General features: G+C 33.8%; 1 long non-coding RNA gene across 1 annotated transcript; it reads left to right on the top strand.

Moving 5' to 3' along the window:
* The first annotated feature begins 3,705 nt into the window (after positions 1 to 3,705).
* LOC149917505 (uncharacterized) lies at positions 3,706 to 20,206 on the top strand. Its single transcript, XR_016467502.1, has 3 exons — positions 3,706 to 3,850; positions 18,630 to 18,719; positions 19,940 to 20,206. It is a non-coding gene; the product is annotated as an uncharacterized LOC149917505 (long non-coding RNA).
* The last annotated feature ends 294 nt before the right edge of the window (positions 20,207 to 20,500 follow it).

Below are 20,500 nucleotides of genomic sequence, written 5' to 3'. Positions count from 1 at the left end.
TAAATGCTTTGTTTAGTACTAACGCAGTTCCAGGCAGCAAAGATATTCGAGGCTCTGATTTAAAAACGAAACTAAGAACACTGTTCAGTCCTGAGTTACAAGATCTGATTAATGTAACTTTCTTAGAAAATGTGCTGTATTTTATTCACCATGAGGTTACACAGATAAGGTATGTGATTGAACAAAAAGAAGAAAAAATCTGTAGGTGTTCAAATATCTGTGTGTATTATGTCAGGTAGCCTTGTTCACAAGCAAAGCTCTGAGACAAAAGCAGCTTTTGTTTTTTTATAATAGTCTTTTTTCCCCCCCTGCATTACAATCTCTTTATATATTTAATACCATAAATAAAATAGTGGCATAGAAGAGAACTATAAATAAAATATTGGTATGGAGGAGATATGCCAAAAGTGATCTCTCAACTAGTTTCTTAATATTGGTGCTATAACTAAAAGAAATCTCTTTTCATTGCCGTATTGGATGCAATGAGAGAGCAACTGTAGCATATCTCCCCAAATCAGCAAACACAAATACTCAAATTGGGAAAGTTACAAAGGAAATTGCTTTTACAGATTCCTATCTGCTGAAGTTTTGTTTTCCCCCTTCTTCACATGGAACTTCTTTGTCATGAAAGATGCCAAAATAATGATGCTGTCCTGTCATTAAGAGGTTTTGGAAAATGTTGCATATTTATACCAGAGAGTAAGCACCACAAACAAAGTATTCCTCTGTTCCCGTAATTTTCAACACTGGGAATGTAGAAGCATGTTTAATCCCTGACTGTAATCACTTGTGCTTATTCTGATGAAATATCCTTCATGGCAAATGCATACTGTAAATAATGTCTTTTTTTTTCTTTTTTTTATTAAAGGAGATAATTCACGCTGGGAAGTTAAATGTGAAATATAGACATTTTTCACTTTTTTTTTTTTAATTTTTTTAATGAGAATCTAGAAATCAGAAACATAATAGCTGCCAAACTGTAGTCCAAGAAGCTTGGTTAAAATGAGGTTACTTTTGGATACCTGAAGAAAGAAGGAATGATGGAAGAGAATGGTCGATTCTGTGAAAGCAAATTTCAGTGTAGATGGAGATGCTATGAAAAATTGTCCAAGAATATTATTCTTTGGACGAAGAGTAATAGTGATCAGGATAAAACTGAACAATGTAAGCAGTGAGATTTTTTTCATATTAACATGTATGTTTTTGTGAGCTGGAATCATTTCTACACAAAAGTGTCAATATAGGAAACATTATTTCTTTTTAATAATCAAAAAGAACCCAAAACAAACAAACAAACAAAAACACAGCACCAGGAATGACAAAGACAGGTAATAGTTTCAAAACAGCCCTTTGCTTTATGAGGAGGAAAGTGGCTACCAGTCAGCATAATGCTGCTCCCTCTGAATATATGTAGAAGGTGAACACCTCCCTAGTACAGATTGTCAGTGCCAACTTCAGAATAGATTGAGGAGGACTGGAAACTACTACTTTTTCAAACTACTTTCAGAAAAGCAAGTTCCTGATTTAAGGACAACACTAGATATTAGTGAGTTCAAAATACGAGGTGAACAAGTGATTAGGCTTGGCAAAAAGGCAAGTAGATGAATAAAGAACTTGGAGAGAGCTTCCTTGAGGCACTATTTTACTTTTGACAGAAAAAAAAAACCAACAAAAACAAAAACAAACAAACAAAAAACTGCTGGTGGGAACTGCCAGCTCTTGTTTCATTGTCAGCTGAGGTGCTGTCTCTCAACAATCTTGAAGTGTCCAGGCTTTACCAAACTCAGTCTGGGTGAATCAAGCAATTTAGCCTTTTGCAAGAATGAGTGTGGTGATATGGTATTTGGAAGAGCTCTTTATACGGATGCTCCATTAGAAATCTAATGTCTTAACATTTTTGAAATGAGAATGGTGTTTCTGAGAAAGCAGGCTGTTCAGTTCTACACTGTGGAACTATACTCATGATAATCTGATTAAACTAGCAAATACATCACGGACAAAAATGATGGTTGGTCTAAGGCCAAAAGTATTTTTTCTTTATGATAACTGAGAAAAGTTGTCTTTGATATAACTTTGTACATGACAATATATCAGTCAGTACACAAGATTCCCACCTACTCTGTTGCCTGACCTAGAGCAGTGAAACAGTTTTAAGATACTTAAATGTAGGTCCATAAAGCTACTCTCTCTCTTCTGTCATATCTGCCACCATAATGGGAAGTACCAAAACTGCTAGCCTGTCTAAGATGACACTCAACCTCTCTGGAATCTCTCATCTTAGAATTGTAGTAAGGTGCTCTCTTAAACTGATGGGTGAGTTATTGATATGCTGTTCAACTCTGGTGGCTGAAATACTGGCCATTGAGAGCAAAGTGTTTGCAAAATTTCTGTGTGTACCATGTCCTGTTTTTTTCACACTTATTGTACAGTTGTAATATAACACCAAGTTATTATAACTTCCCCCCCCCGCATGGGGATCACCTGTTTATTGTTATCCTGAATGCAATGTAATTTAGGCATGATTAAATAATGTTGTTAGAGAGCAAAACTTGTCCTTTTGGGTTTAATATTCTCAACTTTTTAATACGACACCAGTACTTGTAGACAGTAAAATCCTTCACATTAACACCAAAGATTAAAGTCAGAAACTTGTAGCTGTAACAGCAATAAGACATGAAAAAATCTACATTACTCTTTGAGTGGGGTTCAGTACTTAGAACATGGTTGAGCTAATTTTACTTCAAAAATCTCTTATTCTACTTATCTACATTCTTTATGCAAAAGATTTTCAAAAGAAATCTCTGCCTGTCCAGTACAAGAATGTTTCTTTCCTCTTTCCTTTGCCTTATAGAGGGTGCCATGTAATTTGACGCTTTCAGTTCTGCTAAACATCTTGGCTCTTTTCTACCAAAGAGAATATGGCAGTTCAGATAAAATTGGCCATAAAATATGCTAAAATCAAGTGTAGAATATAGCTTACGTTACTTCAGTCGAGAACTTCCTTTTTCTACTATAAATCTTGATTTTGCATCTGCTCATAATAGACAAAAATAAAATGTTACTCATAGATGTTCATGAGTTAAAACATTCCTGGCTTATTAACTTTTACTTGAAAAAATAAAGGTTTTAAATCAAATGTAACATTTATTGTGTGAAAGCTGCATATTGTAGCTAATGATCTGAGCTCTAAAATCTTTGTGGACTTTATTTACTTAAAGCTCCTACTGATCTCAGTGAAGCTGAATTACAGCATTAGTAGTAGCAGTTCTAACCACTGTTTAAGAAACCAATACATACTCTGTCAGAAATTCACCATATAACTACATAAAGCTGATGTTTTGATGGACTGGGAAGTAACAACCTTTTCTGCAAATGATCCTTGGTGCCACAGCCATTATTATGTTTGAGAAAAGATCTTTTAAGAAGTTGGGTAAACTTGATGCATCCAAAATCATTAAACACTCAGGTTCATTAATGACATGAAATTTTACCTGTGTACAATTGTAGCAGCTTCTAACTGACAGTTCATCTGAGAGAATTGGGCCTAATAAGGAGGGCAGAGGTTCTCAGCTAATGAGCACGTCAAGGTTCTGATCTATTAGGTTAGATAGAAACTACCTGTCTTTGAGACTTAAAATAAGACTCTGGCTTTGGACTTGTTTTCAAACACTTAATCATCAGTGGCTTAATTCTGCAGAATGATTCACCTGAAATCTGTGGAACTATACACAGGAGAAAAAAACTGCTCTATTGGGCCACAGAAATAAAGAGCATTCATCGTGACATCGTTAAATCTTCCTCAAGCCTTCAGCCCCTGTTCTTCTACATGCTGGCTCGTCATCCAGGGAGGGTGAGTTCAGTCTTGGTCCTTTTTCACTGCTGAGCCACCTCTTTAAGTCTGTGAGAAGTGTAATAATTGACAGAGTGATTCCTTATAATCAGAATTCCTGACTAGTAGGAGAGAAAGTGTACTCTTTTTTTTATACAAAAAAACTTCTACTCTTAGTGAAGTCATAGCTCAACATGCTTAGCAGAATCTTTTTCTTTTTCCTTTTTATTTTTTTTAAAAAACCTCAATATTATTGAGATTATCATTTCTATTTTTGTTAAATATAAATAAAATTTTCTAATTTTTTACAAATATACCTTGGAACATTCAGTCACAACATAAATAAAAATAATAGTGAATTACCTGTGAAATAACAATAGGTTTTGACATTGTGTTGAAATAATGTAACACTGGAGCTGCTTTGGTCAGTTCTATCTTGTTCTCTGTGTTGTGTAATCATGTAAATTGACCTGACGGGGACTTAACTCTGCCTGACTTCTCTGAAACACAGTCCCCAAAACTGTTAATATGCTTACACTGAGTATCAAGACCTTTGTGTAAACAGTATTTTGAATGAGACTTGGCGATTTATTCTTGTCACCAGGTACCCTGCTGGACTAGTGTGAATATAGTGCTTGGTAAGCTGTAAGTGCTGTAAGTAAATGCTTGTCCTCATTGAATAATGTCTGAACTTCACCATATTCACTACTACAATGAATTCTTCAGTTAAAGAAGTACATGATATTGTAATTTTATTTTATTTTTTAATGGAAAGTAGATGTCCCCCACAGGTAATTGCAGCAGTATGGCATATGATTTCTTTAAAAAAATACATTTTTTTTCTCATTAATCTCATGTATTTACACGTAGTATTCCCCTCAGTGTATACACCTCTGAGCCAAATTCGTTCAACTATATTACCTTTCATTGCCAGCACTGCTCTTCAAGGTACAGTGCTTTGGGTAGCTAACCTTTGCTCTTAACCTAAGATCTAGTCAGTTAATTGCTTTGACAATTGATTTTGATTCCCTAATATCCATATAAGTTCCACCTCCAGAGGTGTCTGTACAGTTAATGCTGATAGGTTTATCATAAGCAGTAGGCCATGTTTTGTCAGTGTAATCATCTAAAATATTTGCTACATAAAAATGTTAGAGTTACCTTCAAATGACATTAAAGGTTTTGAGTGTCAGCGTAGACTCAGAGAATTGTTTGCTGCCTGTCTGTCTTAACATTTTCAATAATTACTGCTAAGTTAACCTTGAAGTAGTACCTATAACTCCTGTGTTTCTCCTTTGGATAACAGAAGCAGACTAGTCCACTTTACAGATAGTTACTCTGGCCAAATAAGGATAGATAATACAGTGGCAAAAGACTGGTTTTATTCTCTGTTGTGCAGCTTGAATTCTTCCCTGTTCAGTATGTGACAAAAGAAATCTCATTTTGCGGCTCCTAAGTCTAAGCAGCACAAATTCTATTTTCACTTAGTCTATTAAGTGAGTCTGGTCTCACAGTGTAAGACAGCATTACTCAAGACTGTGCTAATACATCTAACTTTGTTGCTACGCTATAGAAAGTAATATTTTTCTTCCTGTCATCTTTAGAAAAGTGTAAGAAATGATTTGAGATCCTGGGCTGTGTAGAGCCTGCTTTCAGAACCTGCTGACTGGTGCTTCTCTGACATCAACTGCAGCTTTGCTAAGGCAAAGTAAATGTCATAAAATGTTTTGTTCTATAGCAGACACTGGCAGATAATTGGCATCTGTTTTCTGTTGTCTAGCTGCCATTCTCTTCTCTGAAGCAGAAGCTTCCATTTTCATCTAATTCCTTGTTGAATTCACTCTCCTAGGGGACTGAAAAAATTGTTAAGGAAAAAATATGAAGCATTCTGTAAAAGAAAACATAGTTTCATAGTGATTTCTATCCAATTAATTCTTTGGACTACTTGGGATTTCTTAAAATAATCCAAACAAATTCTCAAGAAATATTTGTCTTAACAACTGAAAAATTCTTTAGCTAAATAGTGCAATTGCTTCTAATTTTTTTCTGGATAATCTTGAAAATTTCCATTGAAATTCAGTTATTTTTGTCATCAGATTTAAAAAATGCAACATAAGATGTTTGAATACAGTAGGTAGATTTTTCATTTGTATCCAGTCCTTAGCTAACAAGATACAGAATGCTTATCAAAATATGTAGCTCTATTCTGCTCTATACTAGTAATTTTTAAAAGCATATAAAGTAGCACTCTGACATCAGGAATTCTTTTGAGTAAGCATGACATTGATACTCATTAATATCCTTTCAAATACATTGCCAGAGTGATACTAAAATCAACACCTTATAATTTTTACATTGAAACTAAGCCAAAATGTAGTTGGTCTTGTCACTATATGGCAGTGTGCATGATACTTAAGATAATGGCACTGAATAAAAAGATGATTTCTTTATTTAGTGGAGTCACGTTAAAGTTTTATCAAAACTGGTATTGTTCAACTACATAAGCAAAATGTATGGTAAAGAACTAAGATTCAGGCAAGTAGTATAAGAGATGACATCAGCTTTTGTTTTCACTCTGAAATGTTTTCATAGTTTGTTAGCGTTAGATACCAAATAACATTCAGAAAGCTAATTCCAGTTTTTTATACTCAGTGCTTGCCATTTAGATAAAATCTTAGTTGCTTAAGTTTATGGGCAATATTTGCCTAGAGTGATGCATACTCAGATGCATTTTCCACATTATTTCAGATCAGACCAGCATACGTACACTAACGGTGGAATCTGTTCATAGCACAATTAGTTTCAGTAATATTCAAGTTGTTCAGCCTTACAAAACGAGTTGCAAATTTCATTGCTGCTGTAAAATAAAGATACAGCTTTCGATAATGTGAACCTGTGCTTATTTATGAGCAGTATCACAAAACAATTTGAAGACATAAATACGTAACTGTAGATAGATATCTGCTTCCAGAGACCTAGCTCTGCAAGTTTATTTTTCTAGCATGACCTAATATTTCTTGTGTGACTTATGTATATTATCTGTGAAACATTTCTGCCTAAATCATTTTCAGTGGCCCACATGCATTACTATTTCTTCTTCTTGTTTAGATCCTAGCAGATTTAGAACCTGTATCACCACAGAGCTTTATCAGATAGGATACTACGATGTCACAAATGTGACCTAAGATTGATAGGGCCATGACATATGGGAGAAAAACAGCTACTGAGTCAGAGAGACTTGGAGCTCTCAGGATAATGTGGAGAAGTTTTGTTTTGTAGAGCCCCTTTTTAGCTGCACCAGTCATGCAACAAAATGGCAATAATTTCATCTTGAGAATTGTGAATCTGTATTTTTGAAATAATGAGGTCTTGCTGAAGTAATTCTTTCTCCAAAATGTTATTGTTTTTCTGTCAAGGACAGTTGGCTTAAGCTTCATTTTGGCTCTAGCATTATTTACACAGCATCCTGAGACTTGTCCTTCCCCATCGGACTCGGTTGCCGTTCCCAGTTTAATTGTATGCTGCTTACTACTCTTATGCTATTTTTCTTTTTTTCTCCTTTAAATCTTCCATTATAAAATCATTATGATGTATCAAGTAAATTTTGGTGAAATATTCTCTATATTAATTTCAGCTCCTTTAATATCAGAACATGTAATTTTGAGCTAATTTAATATTTTAAGAAATTTTCATATATGTTATGAAACCTGTGTTATGAAGGAAGCATTAATGCTTCTTTCATTTAAAAAAATATTTTTATAGCACATTGCAATTTCTCGCTTCTATTTGACACCTGAAAAGTTTGTCCTCAATGTTCTTCTAATTTTACTTTTTTTCAAGTTGACTAGTCTATTGCAACTGAGATCTAATCACCTTTGTTTTGAGATCCTCATGGCTGCAGCAGCACTACCATACTTTTCTGTATTCTCTTTTCAACTGTGATTTGCAGAAATTGTTTTTGAACTCTTCTCAAAGCATAGACATATTGTTACTCTTCTATCACATAAATAGCTACAAAGGCATCATAAAAAAAAAAAAAAAAAAAAAAAAAACAACTTTCCCTATAGCAGAATCCTACCCTGTGTAAACACTCTGGCCAATTGAAATCTGCAATTTTTTTTCTGTGATGTGTACATCATACAATGAAGGCATTTCTTTCTGTGGCTCAATAACCATTTTTATTGCCTTAAACACTTAAATCCACATTATGTAATGGTACAATTCAATTAAAAGGCAGAGGAGTTAGAATTTCTTTAATCTGATGTAGCAGAACTGGTTCTAATTATACATTTTTAGGTATCATCACCTGAATTTTACGTTTAAACAGTTTTAGCACAATTATTTTCAAAATATAGAATGTAAAACTTCATTCTTTTCTCTTGGAATGTTATTCAGGTATATATTACAGTTTTTCTAGAATTATATTTTTTTTTCTTCCAGTTTTTGGAAGAAATAATTTTATCAAAAGTTTCAGTGAAAACAATTTTTTTTAACCAACTGTCTTGTTTCACTTCTGCTCTCTTAGGCTGGCCAGCTACTATGTTCTCTTACCTTCAAGCATTTTTAAAATTTTCTCCAAAATTAGTATTCTTCCTATTTATTTTTCATGGAACTAAAAAGGATGCAATAGATTGTGCACTATTATTCCTCAAAATTAAAACAATGTTTTTAAAAAAAAAAAAAAAAATGAGGCTTATCCACTGCATTTTTGTAGCTTTGATTTATTGTTATTTTATTATCTAACTTATTATTTCCTGCTGCCATCTGAAATGAATGAGTGAAGATGTAACTCATTTCTGTTCCCAAGTAAATTGCTTTCTTTTCTGATGTCTGCCGTTTTCTTGTAGATCAGAGTTCTAATATGACCATGCTCTTGAAAGGGAGGCACTGAATACAGAGCACATTTATCAAGGCAAAAGTGCTTAACTATGACCTTAAGCACATGCTGCTGCTTGTTAGTTTAACTGAAGCTACACAAACATGATAAAAGGTATCTGACCTTTATTCTGAGCTCTAGGTTTCTATTTGATGACGATCTCACTTTGTCCAGAGGTTTAACAAGTGTTTACTTTTTAACTAACTCTCTGATTACATGATTCTCTTTTCTCTACTCTCTTCCTTCATCATATGATACAGCTTCTTTAAGTCTCTGACATTTCAGGTGAGGGTCACTGTATTTATGCAGTGCCAACTAGAAACAGTCTTAAGAGCTGTGTGCTCTTCCCCATTGTTCTGCAAATTAGTCAACATGAAACCAGATAGTGTTAATGTGTTGTTATGATTAAGGTTAATAAGCTACTGATTATCTCCGTAGACTACAGTTCCAAACACATTATTTAAATGGGTTGCTTTGTTAAAGTAGTTGATAAAAGATCCAAATTTTCCCTCGTGTGGCATTAAAAGATACTATAAGCCTGTAGAGGAATAGGGAAACATTAAAAAACAGGTGCAGTTCACTCTGTCCGGTGTGTTACAGATTTCTTTTATGGTCAGTACACTATAACTCCAGGATACATTGACAACATAAAGGTGCCTAGGTATGTCTCAAAGTTTTAAAACACCTGAAAAAAAAACACCTGTCTTAACCAACCTACTGTAACCATTCTGACATGTGCAAGGAACTTTTCAAATTGTCATTCCGTTAATCTCACTTTTTAAACTTGATTGACATGCCTGGCCACTAGTTGCATGTAATCTGGCCTTTCCCAGATAAAAAAATGGTTTCCATCATTGAATTTTTGATCTAATTTATTCCCTATTAATTAATATAAAGAAATGTAATTAAATGTGATTAATATAATTAGTTTCTACCTGAGTCCTTAGTGAAACTACCAGCTTGGAAAAACCTAGTAGTTAAGATTAGGAATTTTACAAATTATTTCAAATCATGTATCTGTTTTGAAACTACTGACAAGATTATCTTTTACTTCTCTAGCTTTTCAGGGATATAATTTCCTTTGAAAATCACTAATCAAATCTAGATTTCTCCTGATGGTTGTGCCTTATGCTATGAAGAAACAAAAATGAACACACCAAAAAAGCAGTAGAAAACTTGAAAAAGTTTTCTCTAAATTTTTTAGCCAAGAGTTCTGAGTACCATCAACTGGGTCATTACTGACAAGCTTTTATGTTTTATCACGCTTGTTGACACTCACATGCTCCAAAGAAAAGCAGTTGAACACTGGCACTTGTTCTGCCAACAAGGCAAGGTTCATTGTGCAGAAGTGCTTTGACAATCAATTATTAAGAATCCAAGATGACAATTCATATACATGTATATAAGTCAATGGCGTTTGTGCATTTAATCCTGAGGGATCACAGCAGACAGTGACAGAACGTATCAAGGTCAGTGATAATGAAGTCAAAGTGATGATAGAAACCAAACGCAGCCCGCTCTAGTCCTAAGAAATAAAATCTTGCATGGGCCTTTGATAAACTATATAGTGTTCTGTGGGACACTATGAAAAAGATAGGTTAAATTTCCAACATCTTCTACTGCATTTGCTTTCAGAAGTCTTTGCTTCTGCTCATGTTTTTGTTACAAAGTAGGCACCTGAGCTACTAAATTCTGAAGACTGGATCACTCATTTTGAAACAGCTTCTGCTTACCTTGTTCTTTGGTAAAAAGTTCCATATAACACAAATGTACATTCAAAAAAGAAAAATATGCAAGCTCAATGACTGGCAAACTCTAAAGAATTTTTTAAGCATACAAGAAAATATAGGTCATATGCCTATATCATGGGGTGTTTGTGTGAGGGAGAAGCATGAAGACAAATTCTTCTCTCCTTGTGCAGTATTAGAGATGTGTTGCAAATTTTCATTTTCTTGTGAAACTGAAAGAAAATATCTCACTAGTTGGTATCTAAACACGAAGTATAAGTTCAAGAGCTAGTGCTACAGATATTCAGTTTTCCGTATTGAACATGGGCACTTGAATAAATGACTTCAATTCAAAACAGTATGAGTCTTAGTACATCTCTCTTATGAAATTAATTATATATGTGTATACCTACCTATACAAGATAATTAGTCCAACAACACACCATGATCAACTAAATGATCACTAGTAAAATTAGGATCAAGAAATACCCTTTCTAAAAGACCAATTCAAAATTCACAGGAGAAAACTAGGGGTACAAAATTCAACTGCTGACAAGAGTTGTAGAAATTATGTTCTGGGTGTACACAAGCTTCATTTTTATTTGCAGTAATTTCTAAAAAATCTAGCCCATTAGAATTCACAAGCTAGATTAGGAGTCAAATCAGGTCTTAAAATACGTCAGACAAGATATAAGTAAACAATCTATCATTTTAATTAAGATGGTTCTTTCATTTCCTCTGAAAAAAAAGTAATTTCATAGAACCAATGTGAAGATTTGAAGAGAGAAGTTCTGGCCCTTCAGTCACTTAGAAAATGCAAAAAAACATATATTTTAAAAGAATTGGGAAGTGGGGTATCATTGTGATAAGATAAAAGAGAACACCTTGTTTTTGTGGCCTGTGTTATTGTAGTGGCAGGATATTCTATCATTTTGGAGAAGTTATAAGTGTTCTGCATATATGCATTATATCATGAGCTATATTAAGACATGAAATTCACAACAGAATCTAAATTGGTGTGGTCCATGAGAATTATTTGAAGAAGTATTATGTGCTTGTCATGTCCTCACACTTTCTCTAATAGGGTCCCATTATTAGCCTCTGTCAAAGTTGGAAGATTGGACTCCACATCTGCCTTTGAATTCTTGGTTGATTACAGCGTGTTCTTAGGACTGATCTTGTCACAGGCCTTAGTACAAATGGCAGCTAGAGACACCAGGGCACTAGTTTTGTTTGCATTGGTAGATTTTTAGTGTATTTGAGGGGAAAATGGTAGTGGAATGAAAATGGAAAAAGATGAGCCTACTGCTTGAGCACGCTGGGGATATAAACACCTCCTAAAGTATTTCAGAGTTACTCTCTGGAACAAAAGGGTAGCAGGGGAAGGATGTCTCCTGGGAGTCATAATTCATGTTCCAGTCTGCTTATTGAATTGGGCAGCTCCTTGAAAGATTCATAGATTTTAAGGTCATTTATGATTGTCTTGCCTGGCTTGTGTGACACAAGCCATAGAATTTCATCCCTTCAGTGTTGCCTTTCCAGCCCATTAGGATTATATGTTATCCCAAGTATATATGTACTTAATGATTCTCCACTAATAAAATAAATAAAAAATTAATGACCACAAACATAGCAACTAGTACAGGGCTGCTGAGCTGTAGAGACTGCAGTGCTGCTCATCAAGTTTTAAGTCGTGAGAGGAAAAAGGTCTAAAATCACTTTGAATGCTCCAGGTAGGCTTTCTACGTGTAAATTGAAGGTGGTGAAGAGAAACAGAGTAGTCTGTCCTATTATCTCTCTATTTTGGGGGTAAAAGAATCCATTCCCTCATTTGTGCTGGTAGTGCCCTTTGTTGAATTACTGCCACAGATGTAAGCAAAGGGGCACAGAGAAGCAGCAGAAGAGGCAGTATTATCATTGTAGAAGATGAATGTAGTGGCACTTCTAATTTATTTAGTATTCAGGATTTTGACTTTAATTAGGATTCTTTTGTCACATCATTCATCAAATGCACTTGAAAGAAATGGAAATTAATACCAAAGTTTCTGTTGCCTCAGGCATGCTTTTGATAATTTTACTAATTTTGGTTTATTGTTGTTCAGTTCAGTAAAGTAGTTTACTTGTGATATTTCACTTGCCTGTAACTGAATTTCAGAAATGGTAGAATGAATATATTCTCTTTAAAAGTGAAGCCCTGTAAGTACTAGCATGTCTTTTATCAGAAGAAAGTAGAAAAACAAAACAAAAACAAAAAACAAAAACAACCCACCTTTTTTTTAAAGGATAATAAAGTTGCATAATCCTGTTTAGTTTACCAGCTTTTGCCATAGGAAGTCAGTATCAAGCTAGCTAGCAGATGAATGCTTTGTGGCTGCTGGAATGCCAGTAAGTCACAGACAGTCTATAACTTATATATTGTACTTGTGTTTGGAGGAAATAATATATGTTATTTGCTGAAATTATTCCTGCTTAAAATGAATCTCAATTTATCTGCAGTAGCACTGTCTACATTGGGAAATGTTCCTGTATTAATTCTGTAATCTGGTGATGAAGGTTTGGATGCTTATGGAGATGAATTGCAAAAGCTTAGCAAGTACAAGTTCTGACTATCAGTTTTCCTGCTGTTTTAAATTTTGAAGATTGCTTCCTCATGAATTCTCTTTGTCCAGTAATATGTGTAATTTTATATAGCTTTTCCAAAGGTAAGTTCTTCTTTTTCTCCCCCTTTTCTTTTTCTTTGTGTGTGTGTTTTGTGGTTGCTTATTTAAAAAAGAAAAAAAAAAATCAATAGTGAAGTTTGAAGAAACTGTCTTTTCTGAGCCATCTTCTTATATGTAGCTGAAAGCTACATGGAGGAAGAAGAAATTATTCTACAGACCTTCTGTCACACTGTGTTTCCATAGGTCCATGGGCAATCTGATCTAGGACTTGATCTATCAGCTGGCAACCTTGTCTTTGACAGAGAGGGTGGAATTTGAGGTCCCTTCCAACCCAAGACATTCTATGATTCTAAGAATATATTCCAAATACCCAAAGATAATGTTTTGTTGTATTTAAAACTTGCGTTCTTATTAGACATTTCCAATAGATCTGGAATCTCACTCCATTTTTTCTTCTCGTTTAGAAAAGCTGGAAATTCCACTTCAGAAAGTCAAACTTTCTCTTAGAAACATATGGCAATGCAAATTGGATGCATACTGAAAAGTAAGAACTATTGCAAGCCTACAACACTGACAGTGTTTGAAATTGGAGATAGGCTTCTGCTCTACAAAGTTTTTAGCACACTGGTGGAGCCTTAAGAAAATAAATAATATCTGAGACAGCCAGAATTGCCTACAAACTTAACTAGCTCCCGTTGGAACTGAGCATTTCAGTTAACTTAAATGGGAATGAGATCTAGTAAGTTTTTGAACACTATCAAAAAGACTGGACATTTTTTACACCATTATTTAAGTGCAGGAAACTAAAATGTTTTGGGACCCTTTCTTTGCACTTACTGACTTCTGCAGTAAATCAGTTCTGAAGTATAATACAGTATGTCTAAAAGCTCCAAAGAAAATATATATTTTAAGTATAATGCAAGTAGAAGGAATGGAGTCGATATGTCTCTAAAGTTTGAACAAATATAGTTAATTATAAAGGATTCTTTCCAATAACTAGTTCACAGTATACTGGTGAAATTATTATGGAGATCAATTTAGTCTTAAGGAAAAACCTTGGCAGCAGAAACTGCAGTGGTGGTTAAAAGATCTCTTTTATAATAGGACATCATAAACCCAGATTTTGTGGGTGCCTAAAGCCAGTTCTAAGTATAAATAAATTGTAGCTCTGAGAATATTATCTATGCCTTGTACTTCAGAGCTGTCAGTCAGTATTTTTGATCATTAGCCATCTGTGATTATTTTAATTTTTGCCAGCAGGAGAAGGAACTCTTTTCCACCAGGGAGCTCTGTTATTACAATATAATTTATATGTAAAGAGCTCATTTCATTAGAGGAAAAAAAACTTTTAACGTTTTTTTCCCCCAAAGTTTAAATGAAACTTGTAGCTTTAAAATATTTATTTTGCATTTCTTTTTGATGTAATTGTCATGGTTCCCATAAAAGCATTTAATATTTTACTGGGAGAATTAACAATAATTCTTTGTCTTTAGCTTAGCTTTTATTTAACATTATCTACTGAAGAACTAGAAACTGAGACAGTTGAGATTTGAAATATTTTACTGGATAAAGTATCATTTTTCCTTTCCACTCCATTTTAGACTTTACCCATATCTTTTCTACATTCTAGTTAAAATCCTTATGGGGTCATTTTATATATACTTCTTGTCAGTCTCCAAAAAGAATGACTTTATAATGACCTTGTTTTTACTAGAAATGACTTGCTGAAATGAAAATGTGGCATCTCTTTGATTTACTGAAATGAAACTCTGCCCAACATTTTAGTATAATGCTATATTTTTATTGACATTGTAAATGCTGACATTATAAACTGAGCAAGTTAAATTGATTCAGAAGAATAGTAACATAAAATAAATTAGTTTATGAAATTTACTTAGCTAATTCTGACTTTTTTTTTTCCAAACAATCCTTACTTGTCAATGATGCCAAGTACCTGTTGCCATTATTTTCACTTGACTTTGAGTTCTTAAATTTTGGAAGTATTTAGATGAAGTCAAAAATCTGTATCAGAATGGTATTAATTTCTGTTTATGTATCATGCCTGTTTTTAACATCCTAAAAAGACAATGAAATTTTCTGTACACTGAGATATCTATTTCTTATGCTTTTACATGCGTACTCCTTCATTCACCATAACTGTGTTCCTGATATCATTTGTACTATTAGTTGTTTTCTCATAACTCTGCAAGAAACTGGCAGAAAAACAATGAAAATTGACTAGTGTGGTTGAACTGCCTTTTTTTTTATACAAGAAAGCTTTTAAGCTTTAATTACATTGTTCTTAAGGTGACATGCCATGTGTTTGATGTCTGAATTTCAATCAATTCAATGATCACTGAAATATAAGGCCAGATGAATAGTCACTGTCAGTTATACATATACTTCAGCATTTAGAGAGTGTTTCTGTTTTACAACATCCAGTTGCCTGGTTTTATGATGTATAGTTATGCATCACATAGAAGATCTTCCAATATCTTTCATCAAAATGATGAGGTGAATTTTAGTAAACAATGTGGGAATTAGTTATAAATGTTATAAATGTCTCTGTACTGAAGAAGCAAACAATCAGATAGAGCCTGACATTGTTAGGACAATCAATTGTCCCTTATAATCACATTATTAAAAAAAAACAACAAAACCAAAACCAACCAACCAACCAACCAAACAAACCCACACCAAGACAGTAAGAAGGAATAAGATGTATTTAAATAGAAAGAATTCTGTAATGTAATAATAAATCTGTACTGTAATAATTAGTTGCTTGTATTAGCAGTTATAACTGGAGTTGTTCAAATCTGTACTCTCAGCCACATTTGGCTTTGCCATAGGTATCACCTGCTCTTGTAGCTTCCAATTCCTTCACAAGGAGTTCCATAAACAAAGGAAATAAAGAAAAATGATTTTTGTTCTATTCTTCCCCCTTCTCACTCTCTAGTGAGGAATAGGCTTTTTAGAATCACAGAATTCTAAAATTAGAATTCCACCCATAGGTGTGGGTTGGAAGGGGCCATAAGATCATCAAGTTGGCCCACAGGCAGGGCCACCGACCTCCAGCATTTTCAGTACTGGCCAGTAAAAGGTTCGTTCTTCTTTTCCCAAATGTATAGTAACTTATGTTAGTAGTGGAACTCAGCAAAAGCTAGTAGGTAAGGCAAAATAACTGCCTTGGGAATCTAATTGGTACTACACTACAAGTGACGAAGAGGGATCTGAGAAGCATGAATACCTCAGATTACCTCCGCCCAAGAAATGAAACCTTTGGGATTTCTTCTGTCATATTGCTGAAGTTGGCCAGTAGATCCGCTGTTATAAAAACAAGAGTAGGTCATACACAAACACATCACAAATATATATTAAAAAAGCCCTCAAAAATGACAATTAGATTTAACAAAGATAACATTCTATAAGCCTCTCTGTATGATAAGTTCTGGATTAAAACCCAACAATACTATAACAAAAACAACTTTTGAAAATTGTAAGGGCTTGCAATTTGTATAGTAAACAATGTTATATTAGAATCAGCCAGTCAGTATATGCTTTTCTACATTTTTAACAAAAGTGCCTTCATATACTATCCTGGTTCCGTTTAACAAAAATATCCTTGGGACAACATGAAAGTAATTCAATTTTTATCCCCATATTGCTAAATTTGATTTGATTGAATCCATATTTATCCTCATGTGGCTCCTGGAGCACTCACGAACTTTTATAATTCCAGTCTATCAGGGCAAATCTGCAAGTAAAAAAACTCACTTTTACCAGCAGGTATTCAATGAATGGCAGGTGGCAAATAAAGCATTTAGTAAATTGTTTTAATTGCATTTCTCTTGTATCTCTCAGAACTTGAGAAAGTTTTAGAAAGCAGAAGAGGATCAGGATAGATTTACTTGCTGCTTTCCCTTTGTTCCAACACTGCCTGTTTTCAGGAAAGACTTCCTTACATAATTTCAATGCCTTTCTGCCTTTTCATGTGGGGATGATACTTAAACTGGTACAAGAAAAAGTATTACAGTAGAGATGGACATCACAGCTAATATGAAAGCAAACAGCAACATTTGCTGCAGTTACTCAAGAATATAAAAAAGCTTTTAACCTAAATCTGTTGACATGAAGTGCAAAATGAAATCATTTTCTCTTAGAAATTAAATAGAACTGAAAGTTAGTGGGTTTTGCTGTTGTTACAATTTATGTGATTTGTTCATTTCATAGAATTACTTGTATAATTTCAAGCATAGCCCACTGAAGTTAATACAGTGATACAAAAAAAAAAAAAAAATATATATATATATATATATATATTATCTGGAAAGTTCAGACTGCCAGTGTTCATTTCAAAAAATTTTTTTTACTTACACTATTGTTCTTTCTGTTCTCCTTCATAACAAAAAGTATAGAGAATATAATGTGTACTCTCTATTATCTAATGAGGATTTGAGGTTGGGCTGGAGATCCTTTAACATAGCTTAGTCAGTGAAGCTGTTGAAGGTCTGTAATATTACCTTTGTCTATGAACAGTTAATTTCACAATTGTGTTTAATTTCTTCATTTTCAAGACTTTTGATAGGGATCTCTGAGACTACTAAACTTAGATTGTGAAATATTTACTGCGCTTATGGTGCGTGTGAAGGAATCTTTTGAAGTATGGATATGGCAAGAAGCTTTATCCTATAATAACTTATACTGCTGAAGTAATTCCATAAAATCATGAAAAGTTAGTGTAATTTGGAGATGTAAGCAGACTGATGATAAAGGAACAGTAGCTGTGCTCCATTCTTGTTTGATCTTTGTAATGTAGATCCTAATAAAACTATGTGAAAACCTAGGCAGTAAGATTGTGTTAAAAGATAATTAAAGGAAAATATAGGGATAAAGGAATCAAGGTGAAATGACAACTTGGCTTCCCTATGTAGTTAGTACGTCTGACTAACTTTTAATTTTAATTAATTAATTATCCAGTATCCTTTTTTAATTGTCCAGTATTTCACAGCATGAACTTCTGCAACACTTTAGGTGGAACTTGAGAGAGATTAAAAGAGTAGTTAAGTACTCTCTGTGAAATGCATTGCCCTGTAGTATATGAAGAAAAAAAAAATATTATCCAAAATGATTTGAGAGTGCTCTTTTTCTAAAATCAAGACTGAATCAGAGTTTCTGGACTGAGTCATCTCTTCAGAGCAGTTCTCTCTGACTGGAGATTTCTGTGAAGAACAGTGTCAGTTTCACTCTTCTGTATTTTTTCTTTCTTTTCACTTGCCCCACCCTAGCTTTGCAGCTCTCCATGCCTCAAACTATATTGAATAAACAGCCACACTAAGATTTTTATCAGAGTATTTGAGTTTTTATGAACTAATATTAAAGCTTTATGCAGTTGTTTGAGATATGTTACATTTTATATCTTCTAGACTTTAAATAAAAGTGCTTAGAAAAAAAAAAAGCTTTGCAAAAACTTAACTTATCCATTCAGTGTTCATTTTCTTCACATATTTATGTTAACTGTCAGTTGCCTATAATTCCAGGGATCTGAAATTCCATGGCCCATCGAAAAGCCTCAAAAGAGAATTTATTTGAGAAGCTTGTATAAGTCCTCCTGCACCTCTGAGAGAGATGTATGTTGTGTTTTTAAGTATATATATTATCTTTTACTTTCCTTTTCAAATTAGAGATATAACTTACTGACAGTAGTTGCATACTCCTCCTGTATTTCATATGTTAACCCAACATTCAGAAGACAAGATTTCACTACTCTGCTATGGTACAGACAGACTGACAATCAATCTGGTGTTTCATTTCTACATTTGCAAAAAAAAAAAAAAGTCTATTCACCTACACTCCAGGGATCTTATTCAGGTAAATATGCATAAATATTAATATACTTGAGACCATTATATTTAAGATATACATAAATAATAATTTCTCAAGATGTACCTACAGTTCAATACCTTTAAGCAGAAACTGCAGTCTATATTCAAATCTAAATTTATACTGTTGACTATATTGGGAATTTTGCTTGAGTAAGAGTAAAAAGATGTGTTAATACTCTGAAAGTTAACAAAGCAGCCGTATCCCAATTTTAGGGTAAAGGAGGAAACTTAGTTCCAAGGCTAGTAGCAATCAAATATATTATTTAAAGAGGAAACAAAATACAGCCTTCTGGGCATTCATTTGTTTAAAAGAGTTCTTTGTATTTACAGATCTAGTGAAAACAAAATCACTGTAAAATGTTCTCTTAATGCTTTAAAGTGTACAACATTCCTTCTCACTGAAGGGAGGCACCAGAGTGATTATTCAAAGGAAAACTGAAACAAAAAATAACAGGACATAAAGGGGAAAATTCCAGCCATTGAGACTCTAGAGGAGAGGGGGTTTAAATCAACTTCAGGAGACACCCCGGGGCATTCAGTTTCTGAATTTTTGTGTCTTATTTCAGTATCTGTCAGTTGTTTCCCTGCCCTTATTTTATACTGTTACTTCTTCAAAAATTTAACTAGAGTGAAATAATTCAATTAGCCAGGATTTTCCTTCATCAAAAAAACCTCACGTTTTCTTCCTTCATATTTGTCACTGATAGTTTTATTGGTGAGTTGCTGTGAATTTTTTTCATTTGGTAAGTTCAGGGTAATCAAGGGCAAGAGAATCATATGCATTTCCTGGCATTTTAGAATGCTTTGAAATTCATTCTGAATTTTGTATTTTTATTATTCTAATGATTAAAAGAAAAAAAGAAGGAAAAAGTAAAACATCAAATATAAAAAAAAAAACAAAACAAAACACAACAAACAAACAACAAAAAAAACCCCACACCTATCTTCCACATTCCCTCTTTCAGTGTCTTCTCAGCAAGACTACAGTCCTCCAGAGTCAATTTTCCTAATAGAGACCTCCTGGACTATGTTGGACAAATGTCATGTCCCCTGGCTCTCTCCATCTTGTAATGAAAATTAGACCTATTGCCAACTACACCTTGCTGATTGCTTCCTACCTGCTGCTAAGGATAATCTGTGCAGTGTAAATGAAGACTTCAGCAGTTGGTGAAAGAAAATAAAAAGGTACAAGAAAGGACTGATGTTCAATATTTACAAAACAGAGCCAATAAAGACACAGTTCTGCTTAGCTGAAAATGTGTAAAGTACATGAAAGATCTCCATGTTTTCACAATCTTAATTATACCAGACATCATAAATTAGTGTTTCAACTGAAAAAATGAATTACATATGCTTACACATTTTCATTTGCTTAATCTCATACCAGGAACCTGGGTACATTTGTTTCCTTATTTATTCTGGAAAATATGTTACTGGATATGCTGCATGTGATTGCCTTTGATTGTGAAAGAATTTGTAGTTGTTACTCTTCAGAATGTTCTATCCATCCAGAATCTTATTGTCCA

This window comes from Phasianus colchicus, chromosome 6, assembly GCF_987193195.1.
Source record: "Phasianus colchicus chromosome 6, bPhaCol1.hap1.1, whole genome shotgun sequence".
Taxonomy (NCBI): domain Eukaryota; kingdom Metazoa; phylum Chordata; class Aves; order Galliformes; family Phasianidae; genus Phasianus; species Phasianus colchicus.
This window is presented reverse-complemented; position numbering and strand designations above follow the sequence as displayed.